At 47.6% G+C, this 17,937-nt stretch overlaps 1 long non-coding RNA gene across 1 annotated transcript; it reads right to left on the minus strand.

Moving 5' to 3' along the window:
- Positions 1-11,481: 11,481 nt before the first annotated feature.
- Positions 11,482-17,295, minus strand: LOC129641142 (uncharacterized). Its single transcript, XR_008709107.1, has 2 exons — positions 16,780-17,295; positions 11,482-12,869 (listed from the first exon to the last, which is right to left on the minus strand). It is a non-coding gene; the product is annotated as an uncharacterized LOC129641142 (long non-coding RNA).
- Between the last annotated feature and the right edge of the window lie 642 nt (positions 17,296-17,937).

The following is a 17,937-nucleotide window of genomic DNA, read 5'->3' on the forward strand; positions in this document are numbered from 1 at the left end:
CCCGCAACCCCTCTCTTCTCTCCGGCGTGCTGGGAACCGGGCTTCCAGGCCTGGGCCCAGAGCACTTGCCCGGAGCTCCCTGCTCAGGGACTGGTTCCCCTGCGCTGGGGCTGTGCTCTCCCTAGCCCAAACGCACCGGGGAAGGCCCCAAACCACATCCACACGACTCTACGCTGGGGGAGAGCTCCAGGGAAGCCCAGTCTGGCAGGCGCTTGCTGGGCACAAACGGAGTTTCCCTCTGGCTGTGGTGCTGCCTCCCCCAGCCAGGGGCCCTGGGACCCTGATTCCCTCCGCCCAGCGCTTAGTCTTGGCGGCCAAGCAACCGCTTGGGAATGCAGCCCTGGGCGCTCTCTTTGCCTGACAAAGAGCTCTGCTTGCGGGAAGCTTTGGCAGTTTGCACAGCCCCGGCCCCTGAGCCTTCTGCAAAGAGGCCTGGCTCCTAGGTCCAAAGGGAAGGCCAGAGCGGAGCTGAGGCCAGCCAGGCGCCAGGCACGTCTCCCACACTCCCGCAGCCTGCTCCTTCCCGGGCGAGAACGCTAGAAGCTGGGGAGCGCTGGGCGAGGCTCGCCCAGGCCAGAGCAGCCTCTCGGCCGGGGCTCTGCGCTATCGCGCCTGGGCGCAGAGCTGGAGCTCCGCCGCTCTGGCAGCTCGCTCGGTCCTTCCCAGTAACAGGCCCGCAACCCCTCTCTTCTCTCCAGCGTGCTGGGAACTGGGCTTCCATGCCTGGGCCCAGAGCACTTGCCCGGAGCTCTCTGCTCAGGGACTGGTTCTCCCGCGCTGGGGCTGTGCTCTCCCTAGCCCAAACGCACCGGGGAAGGCCCCAAACCACATCCACACGGCTCTACGCTGGGGGAGAGGTCCAGGGAAGCGCAGTCTGGCAGGCGCTTTCTAGGCACCTAGGAGGAATACTCTGGATGTGTAGTTGCCTCCCAAGCCAGGGTCACTGGGACCCGGATTCCCTCTGTGCAGCTCTGAATCTTGGCGGCCAAGCAACAGTTTGGTAATACAGTCTGCGTTACTTCACTTCCGTCTGACAGAGCTCTCCTTGCGGGAGTTCTTGACAATTTGCACACCATCGGGCCCTACGCCCTCTGAATGGAGGCCTGGCTCCTAGGTAAAGGGAAGGCAATAGCAGAACTGAGGCCAGTCAGGCGCCACTCTCGTCTCCATCAATCCATCATCCTGTTCCGTCTAGGGCGCTAACACTAGAAGCTGGTAAGGGCTTGAAGAGACTCGCCCAGGGCAGAGCACTCTTCCCTAGGGCTCTCCACGATCGCACCTGGGCACAGATCTGGAGCTCCGCCAGTGTGGAAGCTCACTCGGTCCTTCCCAAGGACACCCACATGCACAGGGGATGGCAAAACCACATGGAAAGTCTTTGCTCTGTAGGAGATCTCTAGTGAACCTCAGTCTGTGAGGAACATTCTTGACTCCTACGGATACACCTCTGTGTGCGAAGCTGCATAGCATCATATTACCACAGAGAGAATCAGGCTCTCTGTGCCACTCTGAAGCGATCGTTGCCACCACCACTTATGTGTGCATACAATGATCTCCCTTACCTCTGAGAGAGTTCTCATTGCTGTAGCCCTTGGCAGTTTGTAGAAATCCGCATCCAAACCCTTCTCCAAGTAGGCCTGAGTCCTAGTTCCAATGCAAAAGCCATAGAAGAATTGAGACCATTGAGGCACTAGACATGTGTCACATACTGGCAGCCTGCCCCTCAATGGACAGGAAGACCTCTTCTTTCCTGCAGGAGTCTCGATTGCCTTTCCTCCTGTGAACTGCCTTTCGCAGCCTGGGGGAACAGCGGTTCCTGGAGATCTTTCTTCAGGGGCTGTTCCCCAGAGCTGCGGCAAAGCTCAGAGACCCAAATCACAGGGGAATGCAAAACCACATGGACACGTCTATGTTCTGTAGGAGAGCTCTAGTGAACCTTATCTGGCAGGAACATTCTTGGCTCCTATGGAGACTCCTCTGTGTGTGAAGCTACATATCCAACATAGAGGCACAGGGATCCTGATTCTCTATTTGGGGTGCTGAAGCTTTTTAGCCAAGCAACAGGTTGAGAATCCATCCACTTACTCTTCCCTTACCTCTGACAGAGGTCTCATTGCTGTGTCTCTTGGCAGTTTGGAAAGAAGCAGACTCTTACCCTTCACCAAGTAGACCTTTGTCCTAGATTGAACGGAAAGGCAATAGCTTAGCCGAGACCAGTAAGGTGCCAGTCAATCTGAGACTCTCGAAGCCTGCTCCTTCATGGACCATAACGCTAGAATCTAGGAATGTCTTTGCAAGGCTGGCAAAGGGCAGTCAGGAACCTCGACCCTGCCTCTGGAATTTCTGTCTTTTGAGCAGATCTGGAGGTCTCCTTTTGGAGAAGTAACCCATTCCTTCCAAATAGAGGCTTCTAAACACAGGCCAGTTGGCTGCCTCTTCTTGCCCACAGGAGGTTCGCTTTCCCCACCTCTTGTGAAGTGTATTTCCCATCCTGGGGGAAAATCGGTTCTTGGAGTTCTTTTCTCAGGGGCTGTTTTCCCGGAGCTGGGGCCGAGCATGGGAACCCACACTCACAGGGGAAGGAAAACCCACAGCAACACGTCTCAGTTCTGTAAGAGAGCTCTAGTGATCCTGTCTGTTAGGAGCTTTCTTGGCACATACAGACACAGCTCTGTGTGTGAAGCTGAATACCCAACATAGGGGCACAGAGAGCTTAGGAGCTGTCGTCCAAGCAACAGCTTGAGAATCCATACAATGCACTCCATTACCTCTGAGAGGGTTCTGATTTCTGTAGCCTTTGGCAGTTTGTAAAAATCCGCCCCAAAGGCTTCTCAAAGTAGGCCTGGGTCATATTTCCAATTCAAAGTGCAGAGGAGAACTGAGCCCAGTAAGGCACTAGTCATGTCTTACACATTCCAGCAGCCAGCTCATCCATGGATAGTAAGGCTAGAAACTAGGAATTTCTTTGCAAGGGTAGCAAAGGGCAGGAGAGAATCTCGACCCTGACTCTGGAATTTCCTCTTCTGAGCAGATATGGAAGCCTCCTTTTGGAGAAGCTAACCCTTTCCTTCCAAATAGAGGCTTCCAAACACAGGGCAGCTGGTTGCCTCTTCTTGCTCAAAGGAGTCTCACTTTCTCCGCCTCCTGAAAACACCACTTCCCAGGCTAGGGGAATAGTGGTTCTTGGACATCTTTTCTCAGGGGTTGTTACCCCAGAACTGGGGCCAAGCTTGGGGAACCATAATCACAAGGGAAGGCAAAAACCACATGGATAAGTCTTTGCTCTGTAGGAGAGCTCTATTGTACCTCAGTCTGTCAGGAACATTCTTGACTTCTACAGAGACACCCCTGTGTATGAAGCTGGGTACCCAACATAGGAGCACAGAGAGCCTGATTCTCTCTGTGCAGCTTTGAAGCTGTCAATCAAACAATAGCTTGAGGATCCATACAATGCTCTTCCTTACCTCTGAAAGAGTTCGCATTGCTTTAGCCCTTGGCAGTTTGTAGAAATCCGCACCCAAACCCTTCTCCAAGTAGGCTTGGGTCCTAGTTCCAATGCAAAGGTCATAGTAGAACTGAGGCCAGTAAGGCACCAGTCAAGTCTCACAAACTCTGGCAGCCTGCTGCTTCATGGACGGTAAGGCCTCTTCTTCCCTGCAGGAAGTTCGCTTGCCTTGCCTACTGTGAACTGCACTTCCCTGCCTGGGGAAAATGCAGTTCCTGGAGATCTTTTCTCAGGGGCTGTTTCCACAGAGCTGGGGTGGAGCTCGGGAACCCACACTCACAGGTGAAGGCAAAACCACATGGATAGGTCTATGCTCTGTAGGAAAGCTCTAGTTAACCTCAGTCTGTCAGGAAAATTCTTGGCTCTTACGGAGACACCTCTGTGTGAGAAACTACATATTCAACATAGGGAGCCTGATTTTCTCCGTGGGGTGTTGAAATGCACGACCAAGCACCTGCTTGAGAAACCATCCACTTACTCTTCCCTTACCTCTGACAGAGGTCTCATTGCTGTAGCCCTTGGCAGTTTGGAAAAAAGCAGACCAAAAAGGCCTTTGTCCTAGTATGAATGGAAAGGCAATATCTGAGCTGAAGCCAGTAAGGCGCCAGTCATATTGACATATTCCCAAAGCCTAATCCTTCATGGACAATAACTCTAGAATCTAGGAATATCTTTGCAAGGCTGGCAAATAGCAGGTGAGAATCCATCCAGACTCTGGAATTTCTGTCTTCTGAGCAGATCTGGAGGTCTCCTTTTGGAGACGCTAACCCATTCCTTCCAAATAGAGGCTTCCAAACACAGGCTGATTGGGTGCCTCTTCTTGCCCACAGGAGGCTCGCTTTCTGCACCTCCTGTGAAGTGCACTTCCAAGGCTGGGGGAAAACGTGGTTCTTGGAGATCTTTTCTCAGGGGCTGTTTCCCCAGAGCTGGGGCTGAGCTCAGAGAACCATACTGATAGGGAAAGGCAAAACCACATGGACAAGTCTTTGCTCTGTAGGAGAGTTCTAGTGAACCTTAGTCTGTGAGGAACATTCTTGGCTCCTCTGGAGACACCTCTGTGTGTGAAGCTGCATATCCAACATATTGGCACAGAGAGCCTGATTCTCTCTGTGCAGCTTTGAAGCTCTTGTTCAAGCCACAGCTTGAGAATCCATACAATGCTCTCCCTCCCTTGAGATAGTTCTCATTGCTGTACCCTTTGGTAGGTTGTAAAAATCTGCACCCATATCTTTCTCCAAGTAGGCCTGGGTCATAGTTCCAATGCAATGGCCATAGAAGAACTGAAGCCAATAAGGCACCGAGGACAGAGCAGCCTCTCGGCTGGATGTGTAGATGTGGTTTGGGGCCTTCCCCTGTGTGTTTGGGCTCCCTAGCACTGCCCCAGCTCAGGGGAACCAGCCCCTGAGCAAAGACCTCCAGGAAGCGCTTTGCGTCCAGGCAGGGAAGCCCAGTTCACAGCCTAACCCTAGCCTTCTTTCACGAAGAGGCAGCCCGCCGGCAGGTGCTTACAAGCCTGTATTGGGAAGGACCGAGTGATCTTCCACAATGGCAGAGTTCCAGATCTGCTCCCAGGCGCGATACTGCAATACCCCAGCCCAGAGGCTGCTCTGCCCTGGGTGAGCCTCACCAAGACATGCCTAGCTTCTAGCGTTCCTTCCTGGGAAGGAGCAGGCTGCGGCAGTGTGGGAGATGGGACTGGAGCCTGACTGGCCTCATCTCAGCTGCCTTTCCATTCAAACTACGACCCATGCCTACTTGGACAAGGGTAAGGCTCTGCTTTTTTCCAAACTGGCAAGGGCTACAGCAATGAGACCTCTGTCAGAGTTAAGAGTAAGTGGATGGATTCTCAAAAGTTGCTTGACCACAAAGCTTCAGCACCCCATGGAGAGAATCAGGCTCCCTGTATCCATATGTTGGGTATGCAGCTTCACAGAGGTCTCTCCATAGGAGCCAAGAATGTTCCTGACAGAGTGAGGTTTACTAGAGTTCTCCTACAGAGCAAAGACTGGTCTATGTGGTTTTGCCTTCCCCTGTGCGTGTGGGTCCCCGGGCTCGGTCCCAGCTCCGTGGAAACATCCCATGAGAAAAGATCTCCAAGATCCGCTTTTCTCCCAGGCTGGGAAGCCGAGTTACAGGAGGCAGGGAAAGCGAGCCTCCTTCGGGCAAGAAGAGGCAGCCAAACGACCTGTGTTTGGAAGCCACAATTTGGAAACAATGGGTTAATTTTGCCGAAAGGAGACCTCTAGATCTGCTTAGAAGATGGACATTTCAGAGTATGGATCAAGATTCTCGCCTGCACTTTGCCAGCCTTGCAATAACATTCTTAGATTCTAGCGTTATTCTTCAAGAAGGAGCAGGCTTCTGGAGTATGGGAGATGACTGGTGCCTTACTGGTCTTAGCTCAGTTATTGCCTTTCCATTTATACTAGGACAAAGGGCTACTTGGTGAAGGGTAAGGGTCAGCTTTTTTCCAAACTGCCAAGGGCTACAGAAATAAGACATCTGTCAAGGCAAGGGAAGAGTAAGTGGATGGATTCTCAAGCAGGTGCATGGCCGCACATTTCAGCCCCCCACTGAGAGAATGCAGCTTCACACACAGAGGTGTCCCTGTAGGAGCCAAGAACGTTCCTGACAGATGAGGTTCACTAGAGCTCTCCCACAGAGCATAGACCTGTCCATGTGGTTTTGCATTCCCCTGTGAGGTGGGTCCCCGAGGTCCGCCCCAGCTCTGGGGAAACAGCCCCTGAGAAAAGATCTCCAGGAACCGCTTTTCCCCCAGGCTAGGAAACACAGTTCACAGGAGGCAAGGCAAGTGAGCCTCCTGCAGAGAAAAAGAGGCCTTATTGTCCCTGGAGGAGCAGGTTGCCAGAGTGTGTGAGACCGGCTGGTGCCTTACTCAGCTCCGCCATTGCATGTTCATCCGAACTAGGACTCAAGCCTACTTGGAGAAGTGTTTGGGTGCGGATTTCTACAAACTGCCAAGGCCTAGAGCAATGAGAATTCTCTCAGCGGTAAGGGAGAGCATTGTATGGATTCTCAAGCTGTTTGCTGAATGACAGTGTCAAAGCTGCACAGAGAGAATCAGGCTCTCTGTGCCCCTATGTTGGGTACCCAGCTTCACACAAAGGGGTGTCTCTGTAGGAGCCAAGAATGTTCCTGACAGAGTGAGGTTCACTAGAGCTCTCCTAGAAGGCAAAGACTTGTCCATGTGGTTTTGCCTTCCCCTCTGCATGTGGGTCTCCGGCCTCAGCCCTAGCTCCGAGGAAACAGCCCCTGAGAAAAGATCTCCAAGAACCGCTTTCCCCCAGGCTGGGAAGCGGAGTTCGCAGCAGGTGGGACAAGCAAGCCACCTTCGGGCAAGCACAGGCAGCCAACCGGCCTGTGTTTGGAAGCCTCTATTTGGAAGGAATGGGTTAGCTTCTCCAAAAGGAGACCTCCAGATCTGCTCAGAAGACAGAAATTCCAGAGGAAGGGTCGAGGTTCCTGACTGCCCTTTGCCAGCATTGCAAAGATATTCCTTGATTATAGCATTATTGTCCATGAAGGAGCAGGCTTTGGGAATATGTGGAGAAGGGTTTGAGTTCGGATTTCTGCAAACTGCCAAGGCCTACAGCAATGAGAACTCTCTCAGCGGTAAGGGAGAGGCTTGTACGGATTCTCAAGCTGTTTTCTGAATGACAGCTTCAAAGCTCCAAAGAGAGAATCAGGTTCTCTGTGCCCCAATGTTGGGTATGCAGCTTCACACACAGAGGTGTCCCTGTAGGAGCCAAGAACGTTCCTGACAGATGAGGTTCACTAGAGCTCTCCCACAGAGCATAGACCTGTCCATGTGGTTTTGCATTCCCCTGTGAGGTGGGTCCCCGAGGTCCGCCCCAGCTCCGGGGAAACAGCCCCTGAGAAAAGATCTCCAGGAACCGCTTTTCCCCCAGGCTAGGAAACACAGTTCACAGGAGGCAAGGCAAGTGAGCCTCCTGCAGAGAAAAAGAGGCCTTACTGTCTTTGGAGGAGCAGGCTGCCAGAGTGTGTGAGACCGGCTGGTGCCTTACTCAGCTCCGCCATTGCATGTTCATCCGAACTAGGACTCAAGCCTACTTGGAGAAGTGTTTGGGTGCGGATTTCTACAAACTGCCAAGGCCTAGAGCAATGAGAATTCTCTCAGCGGTAAGGGAGAGCATTGTATGGATTCTCAAGCTGTTTGCTGAATGACAGTGTCAAAGCTGCACAGAGAGAATCAGGCTCTCTGTGCCCCTATGTTGGGTACCCAGCTTCACACAAAGGGGTGTCTCCGTAGGAGCCAAGAATGTTCCTGACAGAGTGAGGTTCACTACAGCTCTCCTAGAAGACAAAGACTTGTCCATGTGGTTTTGCCTTCCCCTCTGCATGTGGGTCTCCGGCCTCAGCCCTAGCTCCGAGGAAACAGCCCCTGAGAAAAGATCTCCAAGAACCGCTTTCCCCCAGGCTGGGAAGCGGAGTTCGCAGCAGGTGGGACAAGCAAGCCACCTTCGGGCAAGCACAGGCAGCCAACCGGCCTGTGTTTGGAAGCCTCTATTTGGAAGGAATGGGTTAGCTTCTCCAAAAGGAGACCTCCAGATCTGCTCAGAAGACAGAAATTCCAGAGGAAGGGTCGAGGTTCCTGACTGCCCTTTGCCAGCATTGCAAAGATATTCCTTGATTATAGCATTATTGTCCATGAAGGAGCAGGCTTCGGGAATATGTGGAGAAGGGTTTGAGTTCGGATTTCTGCAAACTGCCAAGGCCTACAGCAATGAGAACTCTCTCAGCGGTAAGGGAGAGGCTTGTACGGATTCTCAAGCTGTTTTCTGAATGACAGCTTCAAAGCTCCAAAGAGAGAATCAGGTTCTCTGTGTCCCAATGTTGGGTATGCAGCTTCACACACAGAGGTGTCCCTGTAGGAGCCAAGAACGTTCCTGACAGATGAGGTTCACTAGAGCTCTCCCACAGAGCATAGACCTGTCCATGTGGTTTTGCATTCCCCTGTGAGGTGGGTCCCCGAGGTCCGCCCCAGCTCCGGGGAAACAGCCCCTGAGAAAAGATCTCCAGGAACCGCTTTTCCCCCAGGCTAGGAAACACAGTTCACAGGAGGCAAGGCAAGTGAGCCTCCTGCAGAGAAAAAGAGGCCTTACTGTCTTTGGAGGAGCAGGCTGCCAGAGTGTGTGAGACCGGCTGGTGCCTTACTCAGCTCCGCCATTGCATGTTCATCCGAACTAGGACTCAAGCCTACTTGGAGAAGTGTTTGGGTGCGGATTTCTACAAACTGCCAAGGCCTAGAGCAATGAGAATTCTCTCAGCGGTAAGGGAGAGCATTGTATGGATTCTCAAGCTGTTTTCTGAATGACAGTGTCAAAGCTGCACAGCGAGAATCAGGCTCTCTGTGCCCCTATGTTGGGTACCCAGCTTCACACAAAGGGGTGTCTCCGTAGGAGCCAAGAACGTTCCTGACAGAGTGAGGTTCACTAGAGCTCTCCTAGAAGGCAAAGACTTGTCCATGTGGTTTTGCCTTCCCCTGTGCGTGTGGGTCTCCGGGCTCGGCCCCAGCTCCGTGGAAACAGCCCCTGAGAAAAGATCTCCAAGAACCGCTTTTCCCAGAGGCTGGGAAGTGGAGTTCACAGGAGGCGGGAAAAGCAAGCCTCCTTCGAGCAAGGAGCAGCAGCCAACCGGCCTGAATTTGGAAGTCTCTATTTGGAAGGAATGGGTTAGCGTCTCCTAAAGGAGACCTCCAGATCTGCTCAGAAGACGGAAATTCCAGAGGCAGGGTCGAGGTTCCTGACTGCCCTTTGCCAGCCTTGAAAACACATTCCTAGATTCTAGCATTATGGTCCATGAAGGAGCAGGCTTTTGGAGTATGTCAGACTTGACTGGCGCCTTACTGGCCTCAGCTCAGCTGTTGCCTTTCCATTCAATCTAGGACAAAGGCCTACTTGGTAAAGGGAAAGTGTCTGCTTCTTTCCAAGGGAAGAGTAAGAGGATGGATTCTCAAGCCGTTGCTTGGCCACAAAGCTTCAGCACCCCATGGAGAGAATCAGGCTCCATGTGCCCCTATGTTGGGTATGTAGCTTCACACACAGAGGTGTCTTTGTAGGAGCCAAAAATATTCCTGACAGATGAGGTTCACTAGAGCTCTCCTACAGAGCATAGAACTCTACATGTGGTTTTGCCTTCCCCTGGGAGTTGGGTCCCCAAGCTTCACCTCAGCCCTGGGGAAACAGCCCCTGAGAAAAGATCTCTAGGAACCACTTTTCTCACAGGCTGCGAAACGCAGTTCACAGGAGGCAAGGCAAGTGAGCCTAACCCTAACCCTTACTGTCCATAGAGAAGCAGGCTGCCAGAGTGTGTCAGACCTGACTGGTGCCTTACTGGCCTCAGTTCTTCTATGGCCTTTGTATTGGAAGTAGGACCCAGGCCTACTTGGAGAAGGGTTTGGGTGTGGATTTCTACAAACTGCCAAGGGCTACAGCAATGAGAACTCTCTCAGAAATAAGGCAGAGCATTGTATGGATGCTCAAGCTGTTGCTTGAATGACAGCTTCAAAGCTGCACAGAGAAAATCAGGCTCTCTGTACCCCTATGTTGGCTGTGCAGCTTCACACACAGAGTTTGGCTCTGTAGGAGCCAGAAATATTCCTGACAGACTTAGGTTCACCAAAGCTGTCCTCCGGAGCAAAGATGTTGGATGTGGTTTTGCCTTCCCTTGTCAGTATGGGTCCCCTAGCTTGGCCCCAGCTCCGGGGAAACAGCCTCTGAAAAAATTCTTCCAAGAAGCGATTTTCTCCCAGGCTGTTAAGCGGAATTCTCAGGTTGCAAGGAAAGGAAGCCTGCTTCATGGAAGAGGAGGCAGCCAACCGGCCTGTGTTTGGAAGCCTGTATTTGGAAGAAATGGGTTAGCTTCTACAACGGAAGAACCTCAGATCTGCTCAGTGGACTGAAATACCAGAGTCAGGGTCGAGGTTCTCCCCTGTCCTTTGCGCACCTTGCTAAGACATTCCTAGCTTCTAGCGTTAGTGTCCATGAAGTAGCAGGCTGCGGGAGCATGTGATAAATGACTGGCGCGTTCCTGTCCTCAGCTCTGCTATTGACTTTCTATTCGAACTAGAACCCAGGCTTACTTTGAGAGGGGTTAGGGTCCAGTGTTTCCAAACTGCCAAGGGCTACAGCAATGCGAGCTCTGTCAGAGGTAAGAAAAGAGCAATTGGTTGGATTCTCCAGCTGTTGCTTGGCCGCACAGCTTCCGCGCCGCATGGAGAGCATGAGGCTCCTTGTGGCCCTATTTTGGGTATGCAGCAAAATGCACACAGAGTGTCTATGTTCGAGCCAAAATGTTCCTGACAGACTTAGGTACACTAGAGCTGTCCTGGAGAGCAAAGACATGTGGATGTGGTTTTGCCTTTCCCTATGAGTTTGGGTCCCTTACCTCAGCCCCACCCCCGGGGAAACAGCCCTTGAGAAAATACTTACCATAGTGGTTTGTCCATCAGCTGGGAAGCGAAGTTCACAGAATGCGGGTAAACGAAGCCTCCCTTGTGGAAGGAGAGTCAGCCAACCGGTATGTGTTTGCAAGCGTGTATTTGGAAGGAACGGGTTAGCTTCTACAATGGGAGAAGTCCAGATCTGCTCAGAGGACTGAAACTCAGGGTCAGGGCTGAGCTCAGTGTCAGGGCCGAGCATCTCGCATGCCATTTGTGAACCTTGTAATGACATTCCTAGGTTATAGTGGCATTCCCCATGAAGGAGCAGGCTGTGGCACTGTGTCAGACGTGTTTGGCCGCCTTACTCTGGTCAGCTCCACTATTTCCTTTCATGTACATTTTGGTCTCTAGGCCTGGTATCGAGGGGCACACACAGGGTGTTTTCCTGCAGGATCCAAGAATGTTCCAGACAGTCCTAGGCTCACTAGCTGTTTCTAGGTTGCACATTATGCTATACTTATTGTTAACAGTAAAAATACTATTGGAGCTCTAATTAATTTTTTTAATTTTTATTTGCAATGCTAGTGATAGAACCAAAGGCTGATATCTATATCTACCAAGAGAAACGTAAAGGAAACTAAACAATTTTATGTAATCACATTGCCGTGATCCTATACAGTAAAATGGAAATTCAAAGGACATGATTTTTCTGAATGCAGGAGACTCCGGTTTCATTCCTGGGTTGGGAAGATTCCCTGGAGAAGGAACAGGCAACCCACTCCAGTATTCTGGCCTAGAGAATGCCATGGACTGTATAGTCCATGGGGTCACAAAGAGTCAGGCACCACTGAGCCACTTTCACTTTCACATGTGGATATTATTAAAATAAAATGTGGTAACAGATCTAGAACCTTTGGCAAGCTAACGAATGAGTAATATAAATATGAATAATCAACTTTGTCCTTCATGGTGATTACCATCCGGTATTTGCTTTGAGAGCAGTTGAACTCCTCATTGTTAAAGAGAAATAATCCTTTCCTCTCTGAAACGTTTGTGAACCATTCAGTTTGGTGTGGTGAATAAAATACTTAAGGATCTAATACATAAAAATGCAATAGTCAAAGCACATTATTTTTTCACTCCCTTTCTCAAAGGATGGAATATTTTGTATTTGCCCTGATTTTGTGTCCTGCCTTCATGTACCATTGTATAGTGACATTTTTTGTTGAAATACAGTAGGACTAAAAATATTGATATAATACTAATAAATCATGTTGGTATGTGTGGTTGTCACATACAGGAGATTTAAATCCACAGTTGTCAACGTAAAGGATTCATGCTATTTAGCTTCTTCATGAATCTATACCACGAAGGAAGAGCTTTTTGCAACATATTTCACTGAGGGAACTACAGGGATGATAGGCGTAATACTATGTGTCAACTCATGGATTTCTAAGCATTGCTCACAATACAGATCTGATTTTCAACATCAGGATTCTTTCAGTGTCCTTGAACAGCGTTTGTTTTTCTGTTCAGTTCAGTTCAGTTCAGTCGCTCGGTCGTGTCCGACTCTTTGCGACCCCCATTGAACCGCAGCACGCCAGGGCTCCCTGTCCATCATCAACTCCAAGAGTTTACCCAAACTCGTAACCATTGGGTCGCTGGTGCCATCTAACCATCTCATCCGCTGTCGTCCCCGTCTCCTCCTGTCTTCAATCTTTCCCAACATCAGGGTCTTTTCAAATGAGTCAGCTCTTCAAAAACTGGAGTTTCAGCTTCAACATCAGTCCTTCAGATGAACACCCAGAACGGATTTCTTTTAGGATGGACTGGTTGGATTTCCTTGCAACCCAAGGGACTCTCAAGAGTCTTCCCCAACACCACAGTTCAAAAGCATCCATTCTTCTGTGCTCAGCTTTCTTTATAGTTCACCTATATATTCTGTATACAGAAGAAAAACACTCATGAGTATAAAACTTGTTCACATAAAATGAGTGTATGAATTGTTAACTTCCCGACCCAGGGATCAAACCCACATCACTTCCATATCCTGCACTGGTGACTGTGCCACCTAGGAATCGATATACATTTCAAGAACCACTGCCATCAGCTTCTCCTGTTCATGACCGAAGTAGGAGAAAGAACACTGAAAGAAGAACCGGTAAGCATATTATTTAGTCAAGGAACTGTTGTTATGCTGGGTAGTCCAGTTATTACTGGGACAAGTCAGTTCCTCCAATGATGATGGGTATACCTGAAAAATTCTTAGAAATTCATGGGATGCGATGTCTACATGATCAATGTGTTCATCTTATGCTACTGCTTCAGGTAGACCTGCTTCAGCATGAAGGACTGCACTTAAAGGGATGCCTACTATTCCAGCTCAAGCAACAGATACTGAAGTGCAGATCACTGTCCTTTGTTGAAAAGAATCAGCAGTTTGTCAACATAGGTAACACTCCAGAGAAAGCCTTGGGATGCAACACTGAAAACAGTTTAGGCCCTCTTTTCCCCAAGCCCTGCGATAAAATACAAATCCAAAAAAGAAAAATAGCAACGGTTTTGTCAGGACTTCCTCACTTTTTCTTTCTGGATGGCAAGAAGCACACACTGAGGCCAGATAACTGCAGGATTTAATTGTGAGCTAACATTGGGTGGGGTGGAAGCTCATCACTCTAGGAAGAATGTGGCTCAACTAAACCGTTTGACTTTCATTCACGTCATGTACATAGAGTTCCATAATCCTTCGTTAAGGAATTCAGTAAGTTATACTTCCTTACACCTTCACCATCTCTTGGTTTACACGAATGTCAATTCCTAGTCTAGCACTTATTTATACAATGAGTGTTACAGGTAGTAATAGTGCATAAATGATGATGAGCAATGACAGGAAGTTTATTTCTTCTCTGTTTGACTTCTCTATTTTTATATAACCAAGCAGTGAAATATACTTACGGATGTGAATATTTTAGTGGCGTGTAGAAATACATAGTGTTGGTATAATAATTATCAGGGTATCGTGTCTTTTTCATATATTCCTTTGGAGATTCTGTTCCATTATACATTATCATAAGATATTCAATACAGTTTCCGAAACTATAGAGTAGGTCCTTGTGGTTTCTTTCATACATAGTACTATGTAGTTGTCAATAATTCAAACAAAAACTGGTACACAAATATTCATAGCGAGCTTATTCACAATAGCCCAAAGGTAGAACCCATTCAAGTGTCCATCGGTGGGTGAATGAATATGCAACACAGGGTATATTCAAAAGCTGGAACAGTATTCTACCATACAAAAAGAGAAACTGAAATGGTTCTGCCACTGCAGAACACTACAGAAAAAAACTAACACATGGAACAAACAGATATTTCAATTCTAATTCATGCTATGTACCCAAAAGGTTTGGAAAAGGGGGCTGAAAAATGCATATTTCTGCAGTCAAAGTCACAACAGCATGATTCACCCCGGCCAACAAATAGAGGCAATCTAAGTGTCCATGGACAGCCAGTTCCATAAACAAACTGTGGTAGACACACATTGGAATCTGATTCGGCCCTTCAAAGTTGGTAATTCTGACAATGAACCTTATGGTCATTATATTAAGTGAAATAAACCAGACCAAAAAAGGAGAAATGTTCTGTGATTCCACTAGTATGAGATATCCAAACAAGTCAAATCCAAAGCCAGAAGAAGCAGAAAGTGATTACCAGGGATCGAAGACAGTTCATGTTTCACAGAACCCGCCCAGTTTCCCTTGGGGAAACTGACTTCTCATGACTTCTCCAAAACCAATTATACAAATAATTGGAAGCCATATCCAGTCAAATGAATGTAGACATAATTTTACAATGTACACCAACCTCACTCAAACTTCTCAACAGACAAAAGGGAAAATTGTATCTATGGTACCTCAGCTTTGCTTAAAACTGTATCTACAGTACCTTAGTTTTGCTTATGAAATTTAACCAAACCAAAACAAACCAAACCAAACACTAAAGTCTATCCAAAAAAGGACATAAAAATTATAACATGAACTTTAAAAAATTATAAATTTAAACTGTGAAAAACCTCATTCACACAACTTAAACACAAGCCACAGAAAAATATATTGACAAAATACATATATGATAAAGGATCGTACTCCAAATATACCAAAATATCTGGAACAAACAACCTCATTAAAAGTGTATAAATCTGAATGCCTGGCCAAAGAAAAGGTACAGATAGTAAATCAGCATATCAAAAATACTCAAACTCATATATCATTAGGAAATTACAATCTAAAACAGCAGTGAAGTAGCACTGCACACCTATTAGATCCAGTAACCTCAAACAGGGGGGAGGGGGGCGCGGGGCTTCTCTGGTGGCTCAGTGGTAAAGAATCTGCATGCCGATGCAAGACACTCAAGTTCGATCCCTTACCCAGGAAGATCCCACCTGCCAGAGAAATTTAGCTGGATTTTTCCACAGCTAAACAAGGCTCACCTGTGACCTGAACACTACATGTCTAGCACTTACTAAACAGCTTTAAAAAAGTGTCCAGACAAAAAGTATCACACAATTATACACAGCAGCTCTACTTCTAACAGCTAAAAAGTTTCAAATATCAGGATGTCTTCGGTCGATGATTGTGTAAGCAAATTGGGATACATCCAAAGTGAAGGGGAGCAAATGCTACCCCAAAATATACCTCTTCAGCATGAGAATTAGTTGGACCTAATTAACTTTCTTTTTTTTTAAGAGGACACATGCTCATCTCTGAAACCCAAGTTCAGGACGGCTCTTCTGTGAGTCACATTTACAAGAGAAATCTCATTTCAAAGGAATTCTCGGTATCTACCAGATAGAAGGATGACAGTCTTGTGAAACTTTTTTTTATCAATATGGAAAGCTAAGATGTAAATCCGTACAACAACCATACCCTGCCTTTCCTTTGGTTTTATTTTTTTTCAACATTGATTTTTTTTTGTATTTGGCTGCACCAGATCGACCTTCGTTGAGGCAAGCCAGATGTTTAGCTAAAGCATGCCAACTCTTCATTGTGTCATAGGAGATCTAGTTCTCGGATCAGGGATTGGACTTGGGCCTCCTTCTTTGGGAGTGTCCAGTCTTAGCTACTGGACTACCAGGGAGCCCCTGATTTGGTTTTAGATAAAGATAGTATCTAAGGTGATATCTTGGACCATTTAAGTCACTGACTCAGTTTCTTGAGTTTCTTCAAAGCATGCACAAGGTACACAGTATTAAACCGGTTTGCAGAACAAGGAAATGTAGTTCATACTACAACACTGTATGCTTACAAATATCTAAATGGTAAATGGCATGTTATTTATTTTTAATTACTATGCAGAAAAAAAGAATACAGGATTCACACATTTTACAACATGAATAAACATTAAAACCATCTTTAGTGAAAAATATCCATATAGAAAAGGCCATGCAGATCCCATATTCACCGTCTGCTTTAAATCCATCAAGTTTGTCCAAATCACTGAAAATCTCAGTAACATTGTTAAAAAAAAAAAGGTGGGAAGAAAAGTTATATTCATACAATTGAACAACTGCTGAAAGGGAAGTGGGGCTGTGGATTACATTATACTGTAGAAACCATATGATGTCCTGATTTTGGAGATTATGTGCAGGTTCTGCAGGAGAATGCACCCATTTTGGATAAAACACATAGAGTGTTTTAGATGATGTGGCAAATGCGAGCACTTTTCCCCTCTGCTAGACTTTTCTGTACATTTTACCTGAAAAGGAAATTATGTTTCAAATCAAACAAGTCAATACCATAAAAGAAAATCAGATTAGACAGGCATGAAAATTTTCTATAGAGTTCAGACTTACCCAGGCGAAGTTCAAGGGAAGCTGTGATGCTCCACTGCCCTTGAAGGAGTCCACATGGAATGAAGAAGTACTGTGGGAAGTCTATTAGTATCCACCATGCCTTGGGTCTGTGGGAGAAACAGATTTTATAAATAAAAATTTCCCCATAACTTCACAAAAAAGTTTTTAGATTACATTCAGTAAAGTTTAAAAATTTCCAATCGATTGACAATCATATAAAATACTACAACTTACAATCGCAATCAATATACAAAATTCACTTGCATTTGTATACACTAATACCAATCAGAAACAAAAATTAAGAAAATCCCACTTATAATTGCATCCAAAAGAATAAAACATCTGGCAACAAACTTAATCAAGGACATAAAAGACCAGTAGTGAGAAAACTAGAAAGCACTGATAAAGAAACCAAAGAAAACACAAATAAACAGAAAACTATTCCACGCTCAGGCACTGCAACAATGAGGAATTAAAATGTCCATTCCAAAAAAAGCCATCAACAAATACACTGACTGAAATCACAAAATGCTATTCAATGCCCTTTTCCAGAAACAGAAATACTCCTCCTAGTAGGCTGCTAATATTGAACAGGACCTTAAATGGTGAAGACTCTGAGAAAGAAGAACACAGCTGGAGGCATCTTCCTCTCCGACTTCACTACATCATGGCCCTGTAGTAACCACCACAGTGAGGAACTGGCAGGAAAACAGACACATGGACTCCGGGAAGGAAGAGAGAGCCCAGGAATGAACCCACATGGATGTGGTCAGTTCATGAAAATCAAACCAGGAACGAGCCAAGAGGAAAGGACAGTCTTCTGAAGAAACAGGGACAGGAAAACTGGCCACCTACTCGGAAGAACATCCGTGAAGGTCATCCTCTAGGCTATCCAACAGAAATCCAACTGAAAACCCACCATTTGCACCTGGAGCTCTCCCCACCCCCTGCCCTGCCACCCCCCAAGTGCACTGAGATGGACCTCCGGTCAGCGCTCAGCTGGACACAGGAAACGTCTACTTCGTCCTCATTTTCCCCTCTTGCAGCACCTCCCTACCGGCGGGCACTGAGGCAACCCCACTCCTCTCAGCCGGGATGCAGCCCCGTGACCCCGGAGCCCAAGCCCTGAGGGCCCTGAGGAGACAAAGCTCCCGCCAG

The sequence above is a fragment of the Bubalus kerabau genome, unplaced genomic scaffold (genome assembly GCF_029407905.1).
Source record: "Bubalus kerabau isolate K-KA32 ecotype Philippines breed swamp buffalo unplaced genomic scaffold, PCC_UOA_SB_1v2 scaffold_77, whole genome shotgun sequence".
Classification (NCBI taxonomy): Eukaryota; Metazoa; Chordata; class Mammalia; order Artiodactyla; family Bovidae; genus Bubalus; species Bubalus kerabau.